We start from the raw sequence: 21,317 nt of genomic DNA on the forward strand, positions 1-21,317 counted from the left end.
AAAAAAAATAGTTTTGAGTCATTCTTTCCAAAGATTTCTTGGTATGTAAAATGTCTATAGTATGAGTCAAGTTCTTCACTGATGTCTGAGGGATCTAGTCCCTCAGACAAACTGTCACATAACTGGACATGTGCTTTGAAGTTTGCCCGATTACTAGTGTTCGTGGATCACATAGAAACAGAGATCTTCAAGTAAAGCTACTGAGGCATATCTGAAGGCATATCCTTTTCTACTTCCCTTTCAGTAACTCATCGGAGCTCTAGCATTAGACCAAGAGTCTTCTAAAGGATGTTCCTAACTTAGCGTAGGGAAGGCTTGGCTCATGTGCTATGGTTATATTCACTTATGAAAAAATAGGTATGTTCCTCTTTAGGTACAGGTGATGCTCTTAGAAGAAAAAAGATTTTTTTTTTTTTTTTTTCCTGGAAACTTGGCATTAACTTCATCCTCTTAGCAAAAGTCAACATGCAATGGCAAGTTCTTAACTCTGCAATTATTCTTCCTTCCAAAGAAATATTGGCTGAAAACCAAGAACTTATTTTCATAAAAATAGCCAATGTTTCATGCTAAAGAAGAGCAAACCAAAGACTTTCTTAACAAGTGCTATCTCCTCATCCTGAAATGGGAAGGAGAGGGCTCTTTGAAACTGTTGATAACCTTCTGTAGCAGGTGTTTATTGGTGATGTTGTTGAGATAGGACAGTAGTAGTCTTTTTTTGTTGTTGTTATTCAGTGCATTGAAATTGACAGATTATATAAAACACTATGGTAGTTCCAAAAACTGTTTCCATAGAAAACAAGTAAATGGGTAAAGCCATATATTATGGTTTGTTTGTTTGTTTGCTTGTTTTGTTTTGTTTTTGTTTTGTTTGGTGAGTGCTCAATTTTTTTATGCATTGACAATAATGCAAAGTTTTCAAAAACCTCTACCATACTGTATGCATGAAAACCTTAGATAAATTCTACATTTTTTTTCTATGAACTTTGCCTTTCTGCATTGTCCTGGAAGTTAGTTTCTTATTCACACTTAATGCTGTTTTTGCATAACAGCTATTAACTACCGTTTTTCTTTATTTAAATTTTGTTTAGAATTAAATATACTTATTTTGATAGCTAATCAAATATATGAGTATTTGTATATTTGCAAATTGTTAAACAATATTACTGTTCACTTTTGGAGGTCCAGAATAAAGAATGGATGGAAATACAGAACTGAAGCAAAGAATTGTAAAAAAAAATAAATAAAAATAAAAGTAAGGTTGTGCAAAACAAGCTAGGACATAATGGAAGTTGAAGAAAGGCTATATGCCAATTGCAGTCCTAATTTGGCTTTGAATATTATTATTTTCACTTTCTCTGAGCATTTATAATCATGTTTCTCTCTGTTGATTCATCCATCACTTACTTAGAACATAAGAATCACTTTGGGTGTCAGAGACAAATCTGTAAACTCGGTGAATCTACACATGCTATGTAAATTGTCAATTGTATTTTTAGGGTTAACATTTAGAAGAGAGTTAGCCAAGGACAGAAATTATATTTACACTGTAATTTGTAGTCTAAGTAAATGGCAAATATTTATGAATTTGTCTGCTTATGAATTTTTTTCCTACTACCAAGTACATAGAATAAGTATGAATGAACCCCACACCATTTCTTCAGCATTTACTATGTTTCTCTTTGATCAAGTAAATTATGCTATTTTTCAAAGGCACATACATAAAATACATGGATGCATTTATCTATTTATTTTTTCTTTTGAGGCTATCATTTTGCTTCTGTTTTTCAGTACACAACCTTACGTGGCAATTCTATGCAGTTGTTGCCACATTGTGATGAAGGCTCTAATGAAACTTTCCATAAACTTTTAATTTATTTTGTGTTGGAACATTTGTAATATTGGACAGTGGACTGTGCTGCACAAACACTTTTCATAGAGGCTTCCTCATAGCTAAACAGTAATGTCCGCTGATCAGAAAAAGTTCTAAGCTGTATTTCACCTGTGGATTTGAGCAAAAAGCTGGGTTTTGCTGCTGAAGCCAGGTTCCTTACACTGTTCCTTACACAGGGTCCCAATCTGAGATATGATATCTGTCCATTTTGCCCTCTGACACTTATTTCAAACTTAAAGAAGATCGGAGTCCTGCCTGCAAATGTAGTGTATATAATTTTATAATTGGATCAGATTACTACACCTGTACTTAGACTGTTATGCTTGGTATTTTAAGATTCTTGTGACTTTTAGGGGAAGGGTAGGATAGACAGAAGCTGTTGCAAATCTTTGACATTTAGAAAAGGCCCTACAGCTAGAGAAACACTTCTTAATCCCATCCAATTTTGCTCAGATTTATTTGAGTTTAAACAGCTCAGATGCACCCTTTCTCTTTGCTTGCTGATATTTCTCAGGAAAATGGTGTCAACCTGCCAAATTAATTCCGGAATGTAGCTGTTCCAGGGAGGGGATCCCAGGCTGCCACCGAAGCATTAGTTTGCATTGTGCTGGGAGCTGGCAGTGGAGCAATACTAGTTGGAGTTAGTGAGGGCCTACCTCCTATCCTTAACTACATCCCCACGGCCTCTCAGAATACCATTTAGGAGAAAATGTTCTCACAATTCCTGGGAAACTTGGAGAGGCAGATGGCCTGGCCAGGCTTGCACCATAAAACCATAGTCTCAGCAACCCTTCCCCCTCCTCTGGGGGCACAAATATGTGGCACAGATCCCACCTCCAGGGTGGGAGAAGAGATAAATTGGGCCAGGGCTTCCCTGACCACTGCTGGAGTTCGCACTTCACTTCAGGGGCCATATCCCACTCTGGGATAAAAGCTTTCTTCTGTTGCCAGATAATGTCCTGCATCTCATAGGCTGCAAATTCTAATGATGGATGCATAGTCCTTGTTGCAGTCCATATTAGAAATTGACTGTCCTTTTCACTGTCTACAGCAAAAGTTAGGAAATTACTTTAAAATAGCTTTAACTTAGTTTGTAAAGAGACATGGTAGAAGCCCACCATGCCACAATGCTTAATGAGGTAGTCATAGTACTGTCTGATTTTTTAAAAATTACTTCCCCCCCCCCCCCCCCATCATAGTACATCAAAATACAAGGCCCAAAAAAAGTGGTACAGTGCAACACTATGGGAAATCTTAAGGTATCAACTTGTGTAAGAGATCATGGGACAGATTGAAGTTGAGAGCCTACATCATTGCATAAGCTTTGTTTAAAATGTACACTGAAAACTTCAAATGAAGTTTGTGTGAAAAGTAAAAGTAAACATTATCATGAAGACTGCTGCATTTGCAAAACAACCTTACTGTTCTGTTTCTTGAATTCATTAGTTAAGGCCTGTTGGCAGACCTTTTTCAGAAAACTGTATGAGTGTTATGAGTGTTGTTTTTTTTTTTTTTACTGGGATAGATATTATAGTGATGAGATGTCTAACAATGGGTAGATACTTACCAGTTTTACATAAAATTGTCTTAATGAATTTAGCTTTTTTTTTTCTTCACCCAGAAGGAGTAGTTTTAAAATTCAATTTTATCTAAATGAAAGTTCACCTCAGTGTATAGTTCAAAGTAGTTTTTCTTCCAAAAAAAAATACCATGAAATTTTAGTACTGCCAGGTATTCCTGTCCATGTTATTGTGCGGAAAGACGCAATGTGAGTATTTGGCTATTAACTTAACAGATATCATCTTTTCTATTAAAGAGCAGAGTGCACATTGCCAACCTTTTGTTATCTAGTTTCCCGACTACAGTACAGAGTCAGGCTCTGCCAATCTTGCTTATATTTTGCAAGCGCTTGCCATTGACTTAGTTATCTCTTCCTGCTAGTCTGCATCCTGCCACTTCGCTGTAAATGTCACACACTCTTCTTCATTCATGCTTCCTACTAATAGCTATTTTTATTGAAATTGTATACCGAAACATGTAAGTATACAGAGGGAAAAAAATAATATTGTAAACTCAGGCACTGTTGTATAAACTTTCATAAGAGAAAAAAATATCCCCCCCAGAACTGTGCTGCTTGATGCTTATACACTGCCTGGTGAGTGGAATAAATATGAAAGGAGACACAAGAAATGTCACAATCAAAAATACATTAAAAATGATTCTAATAGGTAAAGTGTATTTCTGTGTGGACTAGGCTCTTTCTAGTTGTATTTGTATAATATGTACCTAAATTTAGCTTTCGTATTTTACCTGCAGGCATTGATTTTTTTCAGATGCAGTCTGCCTCTTTATATCTTAATTAAAAAGAGAGGACAGAAGTAATAGCAGTGGATCAGAAGTCAACATATGAAATGCCAAAAATTTCTACCACTTTAACTGATTGCAGTATACAACTCTTTCAGTATATGATAGCAAGTGTGATTTGCTGGCAGATTAAAACTACAGTATGAAATGCACCATTAAACAACCTGCTTGATATTTTACTATACATCTCCAAGAGTTTTGCTTTTCAAGGCATTTTACTACAAGTAAAATCTTGTTATATATCCTTGCAGAAGATATATAGATCTATTTAAAAAAAATAATTAGAGCGATACTTAAAAAAAAAAAAAACTAACGGAAAGATATTTTTTAAACTCCTTACATAACAGGGAAGAAATTCGAAGCATTCAGGAGGAAAGAAAATAAATCGTTACATAATTCTAAGGAATGCCAAAGCCACAGTATTCAATATCATAGCAGCACAGTGCACAGTTGACTCCTATAGATGCAAGCAGAATTAGATGCCAGTGTTGGAACAGATGGGTATGTAGCTGTACACTGTATGTGTAGATTACCATGCCCTAGCAAATACTTACTAGTAGGAAATGAATCATCTGTGCTACTGATCACTAAATATTTGTTGGCTATTAAAACTTGATCAACATTATTAATGTCTTTTATAGTCACACAGTTTGTCTTAAGGACTTTTTATTTTTTTTTTCTCCTTTTTTTTCCTTCCTATTTTTTTTTCTCCTCCCAAACGCAATGTACCTTGCCCTCCAGACAAATCAGGCAACACAACCCAGTCATGCGCTTTTTCTTTTTCCTGCTGAGTGCTGACATGGGATTTTTGCTTTGATATAATAGTTCTCTGCTGAAGATGAGGGTGCTCCTGAGAGTTGCATTTTTGGCAGATGCCTTCTTCAGTGGTGCATTATTAATACCATTTGTACAGTGTTGTATGCTAAATCTCACCTCATTGATTATCGTAATACCAAATTACTTCTAAAGTTTAGTTCTGCCCTGGTGGGGCATAAAAATACCAAAGATGCCATTCCTGAAAGATTCTTTTGCTTTACTGGCTGGCCAGATCAAATGGTCTGAGGGTAGGAACACAAGTGAGCAGATCAAAACTGTGCATTTATCTGCTGATCATATGTCCAAGAGATTTTTGCTTTTCAGATAACTTTACCACAAGTCATATCTTGTTATGTATGTCTCTCTTGTGATTACCCTAAATGCAGTGATCATGTGATTACTCTGAATCATTGATTACTGTCATTTCCTGTGCCAGTCAGAAAAATAATGCATACTTGTGTCAAGGCATCTGAACCAACAAAAAACAGGTGCTAAGAATTTGCCCTGTCATTTCAATTCAGGATTGTACATTTCATCATTTTTCTGTATACAAGATTTTTTTTTTTTTTTTTTTTGAGTACTTCAAAGGTCTGAAGTAGAAAGTAGTGGGATTTGTGTTGATGTTAATGTGCAAAACTCAGTCCAGCTGGTACCAAATCTGGTCTGAAGTGGAAAGGCTGCATCCTGTGACGACAGCTTTTGTTGTCAGCTGTAGTGTGCTCACTGAATAGCTGATTGCCACAAATGCCTCGAAGTTTTTGGAAGAAGCTAAGTTCTGCTAAATGTCAGACATCAAGGACAGCCAACAGAAGCCAGATCTGTGCAACACAGGCTGTCTCCTTGATGTGTTTATCCTGACCTCTTGCTAAGCAGTGAGTTTTGTGAGTTTGTGAGCAGATTAAATCATTCTCTGAAACTTTCTTGTGTGACTGCTGGGATTCAATTTCTGTTTGTTAAACATCATAGGATGTTTTCCAAAAGGAGCATCGCTTAAGTGCTCTAGGCAGCAAAAAGCTGGTTTTCTAAAAGCATAGGTAGGTGTATATTTGAGTCTTGTGTAACAAAAGGCCCTTTGATTTGGCCAAATCTATCCTCTGAGAGGAATGAGAGAAGTTCCATATTGCTTCCAGAGATGAAGAAGATTAGAGTAGTCTGTTCTTCCAATTGCCCTTGCTATACACATGCTTATACATATTCCCTCCATTAAAACAGCTTACACTTTCTGGGCCATAATGTTTACCTGGTTATTCACTATTCTGCTAATTCCACACTCAATAAATAAGTAGATTGGTAGCAGTTTTGGTTGTCTCTGTCCTGCTGCATCCTCAGTGTACCCCAACTCCTTCCCACATTGTTTTCCATGGCTTGCCATCTGGATAAGAAACTGAAAGGGATCTGTCTGATCAATGTGCCTGATGCTTCACCTAACAAGGTGGTCAAGCGCTGCCTCTCATTTGCCAGTTGAGTCAAACATCACGCACAGCTTCTTGGCTGCTGTCAGACCAAACCAGTATTTTTTGGGGTCACACATCCTGCATGCCCAAAGTTCTCTTGTGGAGTCTGTTTCCTAGGATAGTGTCTAGTGTCCCATAATAGTGTCTCCTACAGTCTTCGTAGGTACTTGGATGCGTATGGGTGCACACAGATGCATTCTAAACACTTGAACTCTGTAACATTCACCTGAGTTACATGTTAACTGTTGCTTTGTATTGTTGTGGATTGACCAGAGCAAAAAGTCCAGATCACTCTGCATTTATGACCCATCTTTTTGGGTCATAAATTGGTGCATTTGGGTCATTTTGGTGCATAGATTGGCATTAGCTCCCTGCCATTTGCAGTTTTTTTGTGTGAAAGTTTCTATATATTCTTCTAGTTGAAAAACGTTCTATTAGCTTTAAGCTAAGATTTAGGTATTGCAAGAGACAATATGCAGCTGAATGATAATTCTTCATACTTAATTACCCCTCCTTTTGTCAAAAGGCCATTTTAATCCATTTAACATGACTGATTTTGCCTAATGCTGGTAATACGGAGATAATTGCTTTAACTGTGTTTGAAAGAAACATTTAGTTTCTCACATAAGTGTGATATTGCTACCAAATCAAAGACAAAGTCAATTTATCAAAATCTTATGTTAACCTAGAGATTTAAAAGTCTTAAAGTAATCGTTGTTATCTCTGAATGTAAAGTTTGTCTGATAAGGTAACTCCTGCCGTAATTATGTCTTTCTTAAAGAATCCACTTATCTGTATTATTTTGCTCGTAATTTTAAGCTATAGCTATCTGTCTTGCTGTGCAGTAGGACTTCACTTATTCTGATTTAATTTTATTACTATTTGCTAGAATGAAGTATGTTATCAGTTAAACGTTCTTACAGAATTTTACTGCGCGGTAAGAATTCCAGTAATACTGTCAGAAAATTGTAGTCTGTGACTTGATATATTTTAAACTCTTACAGTGGAAATGGCCTCTATATTTGCATTTGTGGTATTGTTTTATGAAAATTGAGTGGTAGTGTTAACAATTGTTTTGAAAAATAAAAGTTCAAAGCCAAGCAAGCAAGGTCTGCTTTAAATTAGAAGTGTCACAGAAGAAGTTTTTCTTAGGAATTGTGAAGGGAACACACTAATTTAAAAACCCATCTTGATAAATTATGGGAAGTTGCATATGATAAAGTTGATTTTGCCAGCAAGGTTCTGAATTCAGTGATTCAACTAGTTATGTATTTCTAACAAAGCTACAGTGAAATCTTTTTATTGTACTTATTAAGTGCTGTGTTGTTAAAACAATGAATTTCTCACTATTTCTTGAAAAAAATGTTTGGATATATAATTGGAACTTTAAGTTGGATATTATTGGACAGAGAAATTGGAAAATAACATGGAAAAATAGCAGGAATATTAGTCTCTAAGTTACATTTTTGTGTTGTATAATTTCTCTTTCCCTCCACTCAGTATTTATGTTTTGGGAGTTGAATAAAAGGAAAACCCAGTAAGATTGTCGAATAGAATGACTTTAATTTCGGTTTTAATTTTGAACCATGGAGGAGAGGAAAACATTCATTTGCCAAATGGAAAACTATGTAAGCATTAGGAAGAAGGGTTATTTTCAACTCCTGTGCTGCAATTAATGTTCAATTCCATACTTGAAGAAAGCATATTTGGTGATCTAGCAACAATAGTCACTTCACCCAAGCTAGGAGTTGAGGGTCCTCTGTGTAGGACAACACTGCATAAACATTTCTCTCTTGTACCTCTCTGAGAGGTGGCATGTGAGACATTGTGCAATGAAGCGTAGCTCTGTGCTCAGGCCTCAGGAGACACTGAGCATGGAGTAGTTATCACACACAGTTAACCACCAGTTAGCCCTGCTCTTTTTTTTGGTACAGTCTATGGAACAGAAGGAGTCCCAGATACTTTTTGCTTTTCAGGATTTTTGTTAGTACTGAAAGTAGCCCTGCAGATTTAGCTGAGTACACTATTTCCCTGAGATGTTAGTCTCATTCTGTTAAGATAATATATTAAGTGCAAATCCAGTAAATAACCTTTGAGGCATCACAAATTGCCACAGATAGATTAGATCAATCCAGTCGCTCAGACAAAGCACTGGGAACAGAAGCATTTGTTACAGTGACTCAGAACCTTTTTGGTGTTTTCTTCCAAGTGGAGATGTTGCAGGTGGTATAATATTGCTGCCAGTTTAAATCCCTTATAAATCCACAGTCCACAAACCTTTACTATACCTTTTAAAGACTGCAATCTTTTTCATTCAGTTTTGGACTCAAAAGGTCTAGCCTGCTTTCTCTAAGTCCCTGAAATTTGATGCTCTCCTTTGCTAAAGCCAAACAAGTGATTAAAAAAAACCACCAGACCCCAAATCCTTGCTGCTAACTTCAGCTCTGATGCCTTAAAAAGCTCTAGAATCCTTTTCTGTCCTGCCAGATGTTCCTCCCATGTTTTATGAAAACAAATGATGTCATTTTAGCATATGAAGATGTCTTCTGTTCTCAAACTTTGGGTTAGGTCATTTACTGCTCTCTGGAGTGTCCCATGTGCATTTGTGAATTTCGAAGACATTCATCAAAATTAATAGAGTTTTTTGGATGCCACAAAGACAGTTTTCTGGTAGATTCACGTTTTAGAGCTAGATTTCTTCCTTTTGTCTGCCATGCAATAAAAAGGAAAACCAACCAATCAAACAAAAAAACCTGCCACCATCTATTATGTCCTGCAGTGCACTTTCCCACAGCATCTTTTAGTTTACATAAGAGTATTCTATATGTACCTCTGTTTTGCCTTCTGTCTTTCTAGATATCTTTTAGTTCTGATTAGTATTCTGTACTTGAATATGAGTGTGAAATTTCTAAAAGCTTCTGCTGATCTATTTCTACTAGATTGTATTAAACAGCTGAATATAATTAGTGTTTTTTTTTTTTTTTTTTTCCTCCCTCTTCAGGGATAGAAAGAAATGTACTTTCAGAGTACATTGGTACATTGAAACATTAGCTTTATAAACCACAAATGTCAGTGATTTTCACAACCATGAAGGTACTTTTCCTTGATACTTTTACAGATTAATTTTTAAATGGCACTGGAGTTCTCCACTTAGAGGTATTTATACTAGTAATGCTAATGTTACAATAAAGCTATTTTCTTTTTAGGAGTCATATTCTTGGGGAATACCTTATAATTGAAGGGCATTCACTTTCACAAAAGGAACTGTCTAATACCAGAAGCAGTATTTATGATAGCAATCTGCAGTTTGACATATTGTCATATAATCCTTCCTAGAATAGCTTCAAACAGATAACTTTTCTATAAATTGACAGCCCGGGGCTATTTTAGTGGTAAACAGAAAATTTAAAATTTAATTAGATGCTGGCATTCCTTTCAAAACCTTGGGAGTGATTAAGGGTCATTCATTTGAAATCTTGTCCCGTTGTACACTGGGTATTTGAACATTCTTGTATCCAAAACCCAATGAAAACAGCATAATAGCAATAGCAGGTCCTTCCATTTTGTTCTTTACTCAGAGTTCTATTTTCAGTTACACTTGTGTTAACTTGGAAACGCTTAAAATAAGCATACTGCCACAAATGTTTAAATAAGAAGTGTGGATGCTTAGGATTAAGATTTACAAACCATCATTAATATGACAAGAGGTAGGTAGAAGAAAGTGTATGTTTTTGTACTTATTTTGTCCGTCATGTAGAGCAGAAGTATCTCAAATATTTTCAGGAGTTTGCCTTAAAATAATTAAAAATTTTTGGTTTAATATTTGGACACTGTGCTAGATTTTTATAAACACAGTAGTAATACATATAATCTACTCAAGGAATAAGTGATATGTTTTTTTTGAGTGTTCATGTTTTGCTTGGTCAAGTGCTTTTCCTGTACTTTTCTCCATTTTTGTTGCTATTTATGAATAGTTTGCCTTGAGAGCATAACAGAATAAAGAAAAAATAAAGAACATATAGGAGTAGAGCAGCCTATTAAATGTTCTTTTTTCTAAAATCTCAATAGTCAAGTAATTTTGAAATATTAAACCATAAATATTATCTTCTGGACTCTAAACAACAGTCTGAAAACAGTAATATGTGATTTGGCATATTTGTTCTCAATTAGATATTAGTATTTTCTCTGAGCTTGAAGGAAGCTTAAAATTTACAAGTCTTGTGTAATTCCTATTTCCAGAGATATGTCAAGAGGTTATTTGAGGCCACCATTGTATTGCTGTCAAAAGGCACACCCCTCATGACCACACTAGCCCAGGGTGAGCTGGCTAGAACCATCATGTTTGGCTCACGTCCTTTGTTCCAGCTGCTGAATCGTATTAAAAGACATCTAAAAATACTCTGAGACTGATTTAAGCAGTGCTTTCCTCTATTAATTAAAACACAAAGATGTTAAAAGCTATTAAATACTTAGTATCCATCTGCTGTGTATTCATGGGAACAACAGCTGTAATTAAGAATGTTACAATTGCGATGGGAGAAGTGATATCTGTGATCAAGAGTGGGATGGCAAATGCACCATGGTACACTTTTCTTGCTAACATATGGCCCACTGTTATAAAGCAGTTTAAGAAATCTGGTGGTAAGTAGTACATGAGGAGCTGCAGTGGCTTTATGAAGGCAAAAAAAAGTAGACTTGGAGGAAAAAGTCAGAATCTATTATTTGGATTGGCCTTTTAGCATATCTGTCTGTCATATAAACTAACATGCCTTAAAATGAGCATCAGCATGAGACTGACTTTCTGGGAATGAGAAGCTTAACCAAGGTATAACTATTTGCTTTCTTCTAAGATTTGTGAAATTCTTGAACTTTTACTTAGCTACCATTTTGCACCACAAGATTGTCTGTAATAATAATCTGTGGGACTTGTAGGTGAATTTGCTTGTTGGATTGTTTTTTGCTTGATTTGCCATCAGTGCCGTAGTCTGATAATCTGTTGAAAACAATTAGCAAACTTAGGTCCTTGTGTAAAATACCACAGTAAATGTACACAATTTAACCTGATTAATTGTGTGACAGCTTGGCGTGACAATTGTGTTTGCAGCCACAAAAGTTTGAGCTAACGGCAGTCTTGCAAAGAAACTGTATGGACAGGAAGAAGTTTGAACTGTTGTTGTTGTTTTTCCCCTTAATTCTGTTGATGATACTTGAACTACCAGCAGTGCCAAAACCTAAGAAGTTGGAACTGTCTGCAACATGTATAACTGTTTTTAGAAGGGGGTGGAGGTTCTGCTGGCTTACAGCAGAGTGCTCACAAAAGGCTAATACGCTATGCTGTTTAGAAACAGAGACTTAAAAAAGCTTTCAGCAGCTATGCAACAGTGGTTTTCTACAGCTAAATATTGAGGGAATCAATGCTAAACTGAGATGAGGTCTCATTGCATCTATCAAAAGACACAAAATATAAGAATGATCATGTATATTCTGTCTTAGGTGCTATCATGGCTAAAAGTAGTCACAGTATTAACCTATGCAAGATTTAGATGTACGGAGCATTAAATTCTAATAACTTGATGTTAGGTATTAGATAATGTCAGTGATTTTCCACTGTTCATTTACTGCTGCCTTGCTAACTCTGAGGTTGTTTTTTTCAGTTTCTGTTTTACTTGTCGTGTCCAAACAATAATCAGCAGCTGTGCAGAGTCTCTATGGGAAAAAAACCAAAACCCTGTAAATTACAACTGCTGAAAAAAAAAAAAAAAAAACAGCATTCAGTATCAAGCAAGCAAAATAGTTGTGACGAATGGGACTCATCATTTCTGTTTTAAACCATAACATGAACTGGATGATACAGGGTAAAACAACCATGTTTCAACTTTTTAACCATGTGTATGAGAAGTTTATTCTCCAATAACAAAAATCGTGGTAGAAGACATCTGTTGAGTATGTGGACAGGAATATAGAATTACATTGGTCCAACACCCAGAACTTGCTGTATTAAGCACAGGATCAGTGCCAAAAAAAGCAACACTAAGAGCTGTTTAGTCCCTTTCCTTGTCTCTTCCCCAGAGCCAGGTCGTAGAATGATGTGCTAAAAATTGAGATGGAATGACTTAAGTGAGGTTCATGTCAAAAATTACTGAAACAGGAAGCTGCAGCTGATAATGGAAGTCACTTCTGGAGCTTAAAATAAGCTTTTATTTATATGTAGTTTAATAATTATTTATTTAAGATGGTGCAAATGGAGGAACATTTTTTTTCATGTTGTATGATGAGAACCTTCATCCCAAATGTCAGATAATCCCTCGGATATGCACTTTCCTTTCAGAACCATTTGGTTTTCTGTATAAATCTTTAGTTGCATTTAATGATTTATCAGGGATTTTCTGCTTTAGAGGTACCACTTTAGCCCACTTGGAATTTTATTATATCTGTTAGCAAATGAAATAAAATTTGAATTTTCCAAAGACAAGGAAAAGGTACAGAAGGAGAGGATTTTGTACTGCTGCACTATAACTTTGATGTGACGTGTTTATTATATTCTAATGCCAAGTTTTAAAGGAAATGTTATTTTATAAATGTGTGGTCTATTATTGTCATAGCTTGGGAAAAACAACAACAACAACACTAAAATAGTTATCTCATAACTATTAGTACTGAGTTTCTTATTCACTTTTATTCCATAGTCACAATCTGAGTCCAACTTTGCAGCAGAGCAATGACATTACAGTTGTGAAATTTCTTGGAAACTGGAATTTCCAAAGATCTTAGCTAAACAGTACCTTTTTTTTGGTAAACTTGCCAAAGTTTTTTTTTTCTTGGTCACCCTCCCAGTCCCCAAACAGCTACTGCTGCTTCTCCCTTAGTGCTGCTGATCGGTGCTTGTGCTCTGCTGACTCCGGCTGCCATTATGCAAAGACCAGTCTCCCCAGACTTTGCACCATGGCTCTGCCATGGTCACCATTCTTGTCTGATGTGTCTGAGTGTCTTTGGAAGCTTGCTCGCAAAAGCGCAAGATAAATGAACCACTCATCTAAAATACTCCAGGGCTAAGGTTGCTTTGTATTGATAAATTTGTAATTCTTAATTTTGTCTGATTTGTAATTCTTAATTTCATCTGTATTTGGCTGTCATTAAGAATACTGTCATCTTACTTGAGTCTGGTCCTCAGACTAATACCAGTAGGTTTCATAGCTTAAAATTTTTCTCAACAGAATTTTTACCTCTTCATTTACATATTTCCTCTTCTTATTTACTTTTCTTGACTGCTAGTTTTCCAATTAAGCTACCAAAATATCTCTTCCATTTATTCAAAGGCTTGTATTTTTTCTGTCTGAAATTGGCTTCGCTTACCAATACAAAATATCTAAATAAGAAGTTATAATTCCTAAAGAAAATGCCATAAGGTATTTAAATCTGTTCCCTCAGTGTCTCAGAAACAATTATTTTTGCCCTGTAACACACTGTCACCAAAAGGCTGGGGTGTTAAATAGAATTTCTGACTAAAACTGTGTTGCCCTGCACACTCAGTAGCCTATCTAAATGTATTTTGAAACAAACATTTACAAAGTCCAAAAGTGTCTTAGTCTTTTCAGCTCTTCTCCCTCAATAAAACTTTTATCTCCAAAAATAACCTATTAATTGTAGATGGCTAAAATGAAATATTCTGTATAGGTTTTCTCGTCTGCTGAATGGTAACTATCTTCCTCTTAGCCACATCCTTTAACCTACTTTTCTCCACTTTGTAACTCTCTCTTCCATTGTGCTTCATTTAAATTGATGTTCTTGCTTCTTTCTACTACTTTTCATTTAAACTCACATGCCTTTTCTTAAGATAACAGAGGAAGCACGCACTGGATTTGTCAACCCAGTGATCCAGAGATCCAGAGTAGGCTTCTAGGCTTCTCACAGCTTCCACTTGCTTTTTTTTTTTTTTTTTTTTTTTTCCTCTTCTGGTACCCTTTTTGCATCACAGTCACACGGGTTGAAGTGCCCATGCTGGAGAGTTTGAAGATGTCCAAACTTCTTGAAAGTTTTTGCAGCTACCTAACTTGTTAAGTGCCTCTGGGTCACAGGACTTGTTAAGTGCACTGGGTCACAGGACTTCGTTGCTTAGGTGAGATTTACCAGTGATGTTCAAGCCCCACACAGTCTTCCCAAGTCACACAAATATGCATTGGGCTGAAAAGCACAAGAGATTAAAAAACAAAATAAAACCATCTGTGAAACAAAATGAACTTCATTTCCAGTGCCTGATGGTTTGCTGCAGTTTCCTATATTCAGTCAGTGCTGTTACCTTCCTCTTAGGCTTCAGGACAGAAGCATCAAAGTCCTCAAACTGGAAACGGATTTATGTTTTGACTAGAACAACACATTAACAGTTATCCTGTCCCCAAATGCAAATGTGGGTGAATCTATACATGTTGCATTTACAGCTTCTTTTTTTGTCTTCTGATTAGAAGGAAAGTCATATTTGAAAAGTGCCAAGTAAAACAAGGAAATGATTCCTCGTTTAATAACCGTGCTAAATTGATTGAATTCAGTTTCTGGGACAAAGAGCTGCTGCTGTGCTAAAGGATGCACAGTTGTTTCATGATGATGAAAGTGTTATTTTCATTTAAAAAATAACATCTGCTCTGAGCAAAAAGATGTTAATCACATAGAAAAAGTTGTAAAAGGTGTGATACTTCACTTATAAAATATAATTCATTTTGTGAACCTAAAGAAGCTATTTTGACCTGAGGTTTAGGCAGAATGAGGCAAAAAAGCTGTAAGACATCAGCTGTGTTATACAACGTTCTGTACAAAGTAGATTAATATGGATGTAAGGCAAAGAGTGAAATAGTTTTAGTCCTTCAGTGTCTACTGTGTGTTATCAGTTAGCTTGGTAATTTACTTGAATTTCTGGTACTATTCTGTTCTCTTGATATTCAAATGAAAATGTCTAAGATTTGCATCTTTGAGGAGGCCTTGTAGCAGCTGCTGTGTCTGTCTCAGCCCTAACAGCTGTTTCATGTAGGTGATATTCTCTGATCCCCATTCTTCAATTTACGGTTTATTTTTAATGTTGCATTTTTCCATTCTTTAATTAATTGAATTAATTCAACTCTGTTCTTAATTTCTATTCTTAATTTAAAAACAATTATTTGTATTCTTTCTGGCTTTATACATGTATATATTTTATATGTTTTTAAAAAAAGTTTTCACTTTTATACGGGTAATGTTGCCTTGTGGAGTCTATCCTTTCATTAGCTTTCACTTTTATTCTATAATTAACTTTGTAGGTCTGGATCTTAAGGCTATTCATAGAGAAATGGAATTTAAATATATAATAGAGATGAATGTTATAGCATCATAGTGGTCATATAAGGCTTACTGTTGTAGCCTTGTGATGTCATAGACATGACCACATGACCAATGGTCACAGACATGTCATAGACATGGTCACATGACCAATGTGATGTCATAGACAAGAATTTGTGTCCTGGTGTATTTTTCTAGCCCTCTTAAGAAAGCCAGCTGTAACAGAAGTTATCATTTGCAGGTGCACAGGGGCAGCAAAACAAAACAAAAGCAAAACCTAAACAAATGAACAACAACAAAACAACATCCAAGAAACCCAAACTAAAACAACAACAAAAAAGACCTCTTAGCTCTCCGCCATTTATGTGCCAGAATCCTGTGAAACCACAACATAGGAAAAGCTCAACAAATACTCAGAGAGTGCCTTCTGCTAGGGATGATATGCACCCTTGTAAGGGTGCATGTAGAGAAAATTTAGATAGAAAAAATTTAGCTGTGATTGCCCTACATTTTTCGGCAATCATTGATCAAGAGCCACCAGGTTACATATGATTGATAACTACTCTTGAGAAAAGCTTGTGTTTCATTTTTTCACTTTTGAATCCTTCCATAGTCTAAAAAATAAAAATTTTAGAAAATAATAAAAAGGTTAATAGCAGGATGGGTAAATGGATCTCTTTCAGAGCATTTCTTTGAAGGTTTGTTTTGTTAATATCTGTCCTGTGACAGTGACAAAGTTCTTATAGTAGCTGCTTTCTTATAGTGTGCAGAAACCTTTACTGTTTGGTCAGTAATGTTCTATGCATTCCGGTTCATGGCTAACCCATTATATGAGGAACAGATTTTAACCATGTATGACGTATGCGTGTTGTTGATGATGATGTTGCTCACACAAACACAGTTGCTGAAAGCAAGAAAGCTTGTCAGATTGAACAGTTGAACTAAGAATCAAACCTTTGATAGAGGTCCTGTTGCATTTCTAAAGAGCCTGTCCTCAAAATACCAAAAATACCATTCAGGGGTGAAATTTGTCCTTTTACTTTCGTCAAAATCAATACTTTTGTCAAAATAGTCTTTGCTTTCTTGAAGAGTCTTTTTTGTTTTGTTTTTGTTTTGGTACTTACTTTAAAGGAATTTGAAAACTGCCCCTCAGAAAAAGGAATATATATATAAGAAAAAGGAATTTAGAAATTTCACTACTTTCAAATTAAGAGCAAAGTAAAAGCTGTAGTTAACTCAGTGGAAATAGACATCTGTAAGTCAATGAGATGTGTCATGGAGAAACATCTGTAGGAGATTGTTATCCCATTTGATAAGTATCAAGCTCTACAAATGCCTGTTTTTGTAAGTGAAAAGTTTACCCTAATGAAGGTTGTCACAATCACTGCATTTTACTTGAGAGCAGTGCTCTGCATTGGAGACCTTTTCTGTTTTTCAGTACTTGGAACATGCCCCAGTAGTGCATGCCATTTAACCAATAGCTCTGCCATCTGATTGCCGTGAGCCCTGGAGAGATGTTTGGAAACCAACTATAGGATGGGGGGTTGCCTTTCTGGCAACTGTTTCTGTTCTCCTGGCTCTGGCTCTACTGCTGGCTTTTTTGTGTCCACAGTTTGGTCAGGCCTGGTTGTTTTTATGTCCTAGTTGGGTGAAAAATGTAATAACTTCCCACAGAGTATGCAGAGAACGGTGTGAACGAGCTACAGTGAAATGCTGTGTACCATACACAGGGATCCACAGCTGTAACTTGGCCCCAGCAGGGTCTTCCCATCACCCTACCCATAAATGTGAACACATGGTGAAAGGAAGGGAGGAAGCTAAAAGTAGAGGGTGGTGAGTTGCTTGTAGTAATGGTGTTAAGGGAGGTTACAAGGAAGTTAAACGGTTCCTAAGGAACAGTTAAGGAAACTGTGTTGCTGATGATTTGAAAGAATTGCATTAAAATCTGTGCTTCCAAGGCTACATCACTACTACTTAAGTTAGCTGATTTCAGGATAACTGTATGTATGCCTATACGAGATGTTGCCAAGAGATGTCACATTCAAAAGAATGGAGGAATGTATTTCTAAGTGATCTACAGTCTGACTTTCTACAGTCTGACTTTTTTTTTAATGGTTTAAATATTCTGCTGTCATTATTTTATTTTCTGATAGAAGTAGAAGTGATGCATTTCTTAGGGAAAATAGTGGCCTTTTGGGTAGGAGTTTGAGGTAGGAGTCTTGAAAAAATAGAATGGTATGAGTGTTGAAGGGATGAAACCATGCCAAGGAACCAAATAAAATAACATGATCAGTCCAGAGCGTTTTGAGGGAGAGATGGCAAATGGAAGAGAGGAAAATATGTGAAAGTGCAAGGGAAAAGGCATAAAGGTAACACATAATGTTCAATTAGTAAACAGGAGTTATGTGTTTTGGTAGTGCTTAAAGGTGACTGTCCTTTTTTTCCTTTTTTTTTTTTTTTTTTTTTTGTGTGTGTGTGTGTGTTTGGGAAGACCTTCTTAGGTTTTTGGTTATTTTGGATTGCTTTTAAGAAGGAAGTATCAGTGGCTATATATTTACAGTATAAAAAAAGTGGAAGTACAACTTCAAGACATGAACAACTGTTTTTTTTTATAGAGGCTGTGTAGTTTTGTTTTGCAGAAAATAAGTGTTCAAATGGATTTTATTATGAAGTATTGTCTTGAGAGAAAAACTACAGATTTCATCTTGAGTCTTGTAATCTTAAGATCTAAAATACCTTTAACTCAAGGTTTAGATTTTCGAATAACTTCTCTGATATTTTCTCTTAATATTGCAGCAGGAAAACTCATTTTATGAAAACCCAAGCCATCCATTAATTTAGTTTTCACAGTTATGGCACATAAATGACAAGTTGAAATGTTTGTGATTTGAATAGACTGAAATCTTGATCCAACACTGACATTGGTTTGATTTCTCAAGATTTTCAATTGGTTTTGTATCGTTCAGTAAAAAAAAAAAATCCTCTTCTTTCATGAATCCAAGTGATATTCCGATGTTGATGACATTTTCTTGGTACCTCTTCCAGTATTTTTAAGGCTGAATATTTTGAAGCTTTGGGTAGGGCTATGATAATATTCAGAAGAAACTGTTCAAGTTCATGCAGAATCACTTCTAAACTTGCAAATATTTTATGTTGCAAAAGGAAGGTGTTTTCTCACGTAAGAAGCTCCAGGGTTGCAGTCCAGTTCCTTTTCTCTACTGACTTTTTTTTTTTTTTTTTTTTTTTTTTATGGTTGACCAAGACCAAATTATTATTATTTTGGAAAAACTTGTGTGTTTTTCAGTGCATGGGGCAGACAACGTTTCTATAATTATTTATTTTGGACTTTGTCAAAAGTGCTTGTCACTTAACATAATACCCCACGCCTCACACCCCCAGCCCTGTAAATTCCTAGATCTATGTATACTTCATTTTAGGAAAATAAGGGATTTATGGTTCTTCTAAAACTACAACTGCTAGTATTCTTTCATTCATTGTCACACTTCTGCTAACATAGAACTACTGTTTCTCTCATGGTAGCCAATTTTTTAGTGTTACATATCTGAATCACTAGGAATGTCACCTTAGTAATCCTGGGTATTTTAGTAGTTGAAATAAAAAGCTTTGGGACTATGGTATGCTACAACTAAACAAGCACCCTGTGTAATATTAGTGGTCAGGAAAATAGGAATATGGGGAGACAAATGGATGGCAAACAGACTAGTGAACTAATCCAGCTACCAAGGGAAAAGTATTTTGTTTTATAACATGCATTTATGATATGGTAACATATTTGGACTTTTAGGTAGGGATTTTTATCTGCACATCAGAACAAAACAGATATAAAGCTTACTATTTTACATCAAGTTTTTTTTCATAGTAAGTAGGAATATGGAAGCAGCGTGTCAGTTGTATACTGTTTCAGGTGTGACTGACAGTTTTTTCAAGTAAATCCATACATTTCACTAAATTGCGCATAGTTGTGCACAGCTTTGAAAATGCCATATGCTGAAATTAATGTAGTAACTAATCTCTAGTTTTGATGTATCTGAAAATAGGCTGCATTGTTCTTCTATTTAATGTTGTTAAAGTTTTATGTGAAGTTTTCTGTCATATACTTGTTTTTTGTTCAATAAAAAGTTAAACTGATTTTGATCATTATCAAACACAAATTAATTTTGGTTCATAAATTTCTTTTTAAAAGCTCTTTGATCTCTGTATGGTAGCACTGAAATTTATTTGACTGTTATGGCTGAAGGTAGCACTCATGAGGAACAGTGATAGAAACAATCCAGAGTATGGCGTGCGGTCTTATGCTTGTGGTTGCATTTGCAATCTTTTGCTGTTTAATTGGCCTGTCTTGTTCTCATTTTAATGGTTCCTGGGAAAAGTATATTGCATCTGAAAATCTTGGAAAAAATGAACTGGTTTGAATACAGAATTGAGCTAATTATAGTAGCATATGTTGCTTTCCTCATAATGAGGTAAAATAGTTTTTACTTATTTAGCACACAATTTCCCCTTTTCTATTCAGAGTTTCAGAGGCAGTTATGTAAGCTGTGAAATGGATTGTATGGGATAAAATGACTCACCAAGATAGATTGTAATGCACATAGCTGTGTTGTTGCAGGGAAGTACTCAATGACTCAGCTATAGAAGAGGCTGCTAATTGGAACTGCTGCACATGGGCTTTTAGATGAACCCTGAACTTGGGCCAGCATGCTTTTTGGCACCTCTTGCTGCCTGAATTGCTGGTCAGATTTTGAAAAGCACTGGGTGGCCCACCTGCCATCAAAAGGAATTGAAAGAAGCTCAAAGCTCTTCAGATTTATATTTTGCCTTTCAGTTAATTCTAATATTTTTGTTGTCAGTTCTTGGCATCTCCTATGAAGGGGATAAATTTCCTGTGCTTTCCGCTCTCGGTAGCATACCAAAATCTGAGGCTATGCTTTTAAAATGTCTTCTAAAATTGCCTTAATCCTTTCATTGGCATCTTTTCAATACGGCAGTAATCTCCCTGTCACAGTTCTGTGTCTGCTCACAGAACAAGGGAATACCTGTGTGGCTGATCACAGTTTACTTCTCATTTTGCTTAGTTTGTTTAGCCTAAGAAAGAATTTCAGGCTATAGTATTCTAATTCATTGAATTATTAGCTTTTCTGATCTTGTTTTCAAAAGTTGAAAAAAAAATGTCCAGATGGAAGAACGCCGTGCTTGAGTTGAATGTTTCTCTAGCCTGCACTGTAATCAAAACAAAGCATATTATGGAAATGCTTTTTGGATCTTAATGGTCTACTACAGTCTCTTAGAGCTGTCCTTGGTAGCTGTAAGCTATTCAGAGATCCTGTGATAGTACTATTTTTTTTTTCTGCTATGATGCTGTGCTTTAGGGGCAAACACTAGCAATCTTTCCTTAGTTGCATTTTCTGTTTTGTTACTAATATCAGTATTAATACTTTCAACAATATATTTTACTCCAAAATGGCTGT

General features: G+C 35.7%; 1 protein-coding gene across 4 annotated transcripts in view; it reads left to right on the forward strand.

Annotated features, from left to right (window-relative positions):
- Window positions 1–21,317, forward strand: part of TLL1 (tolloid like 1) — a 132,356-nt gene that overhangs the window by 34,183 nt on the left and 76,856 nt on the right. The window lies entirely within an intron of this gene.

Source organism: Oxyura jamaicensis, chromosome 4, assembly GCF_011077185.1.
Source record: "Oxyura jamaicensis isolate SHBP4307 breed ruddy duck chromosome 4, BPBGC_Ojam_1.0, whole genome shotgun sequence".
Classification (NCBI taxonomy): domain Eukaryota; kingdom Metazoa; phylum Chordata; class Aves; order Anseriformes; family Anatidae; genus Oxyura; species Oxyura jamaicensis.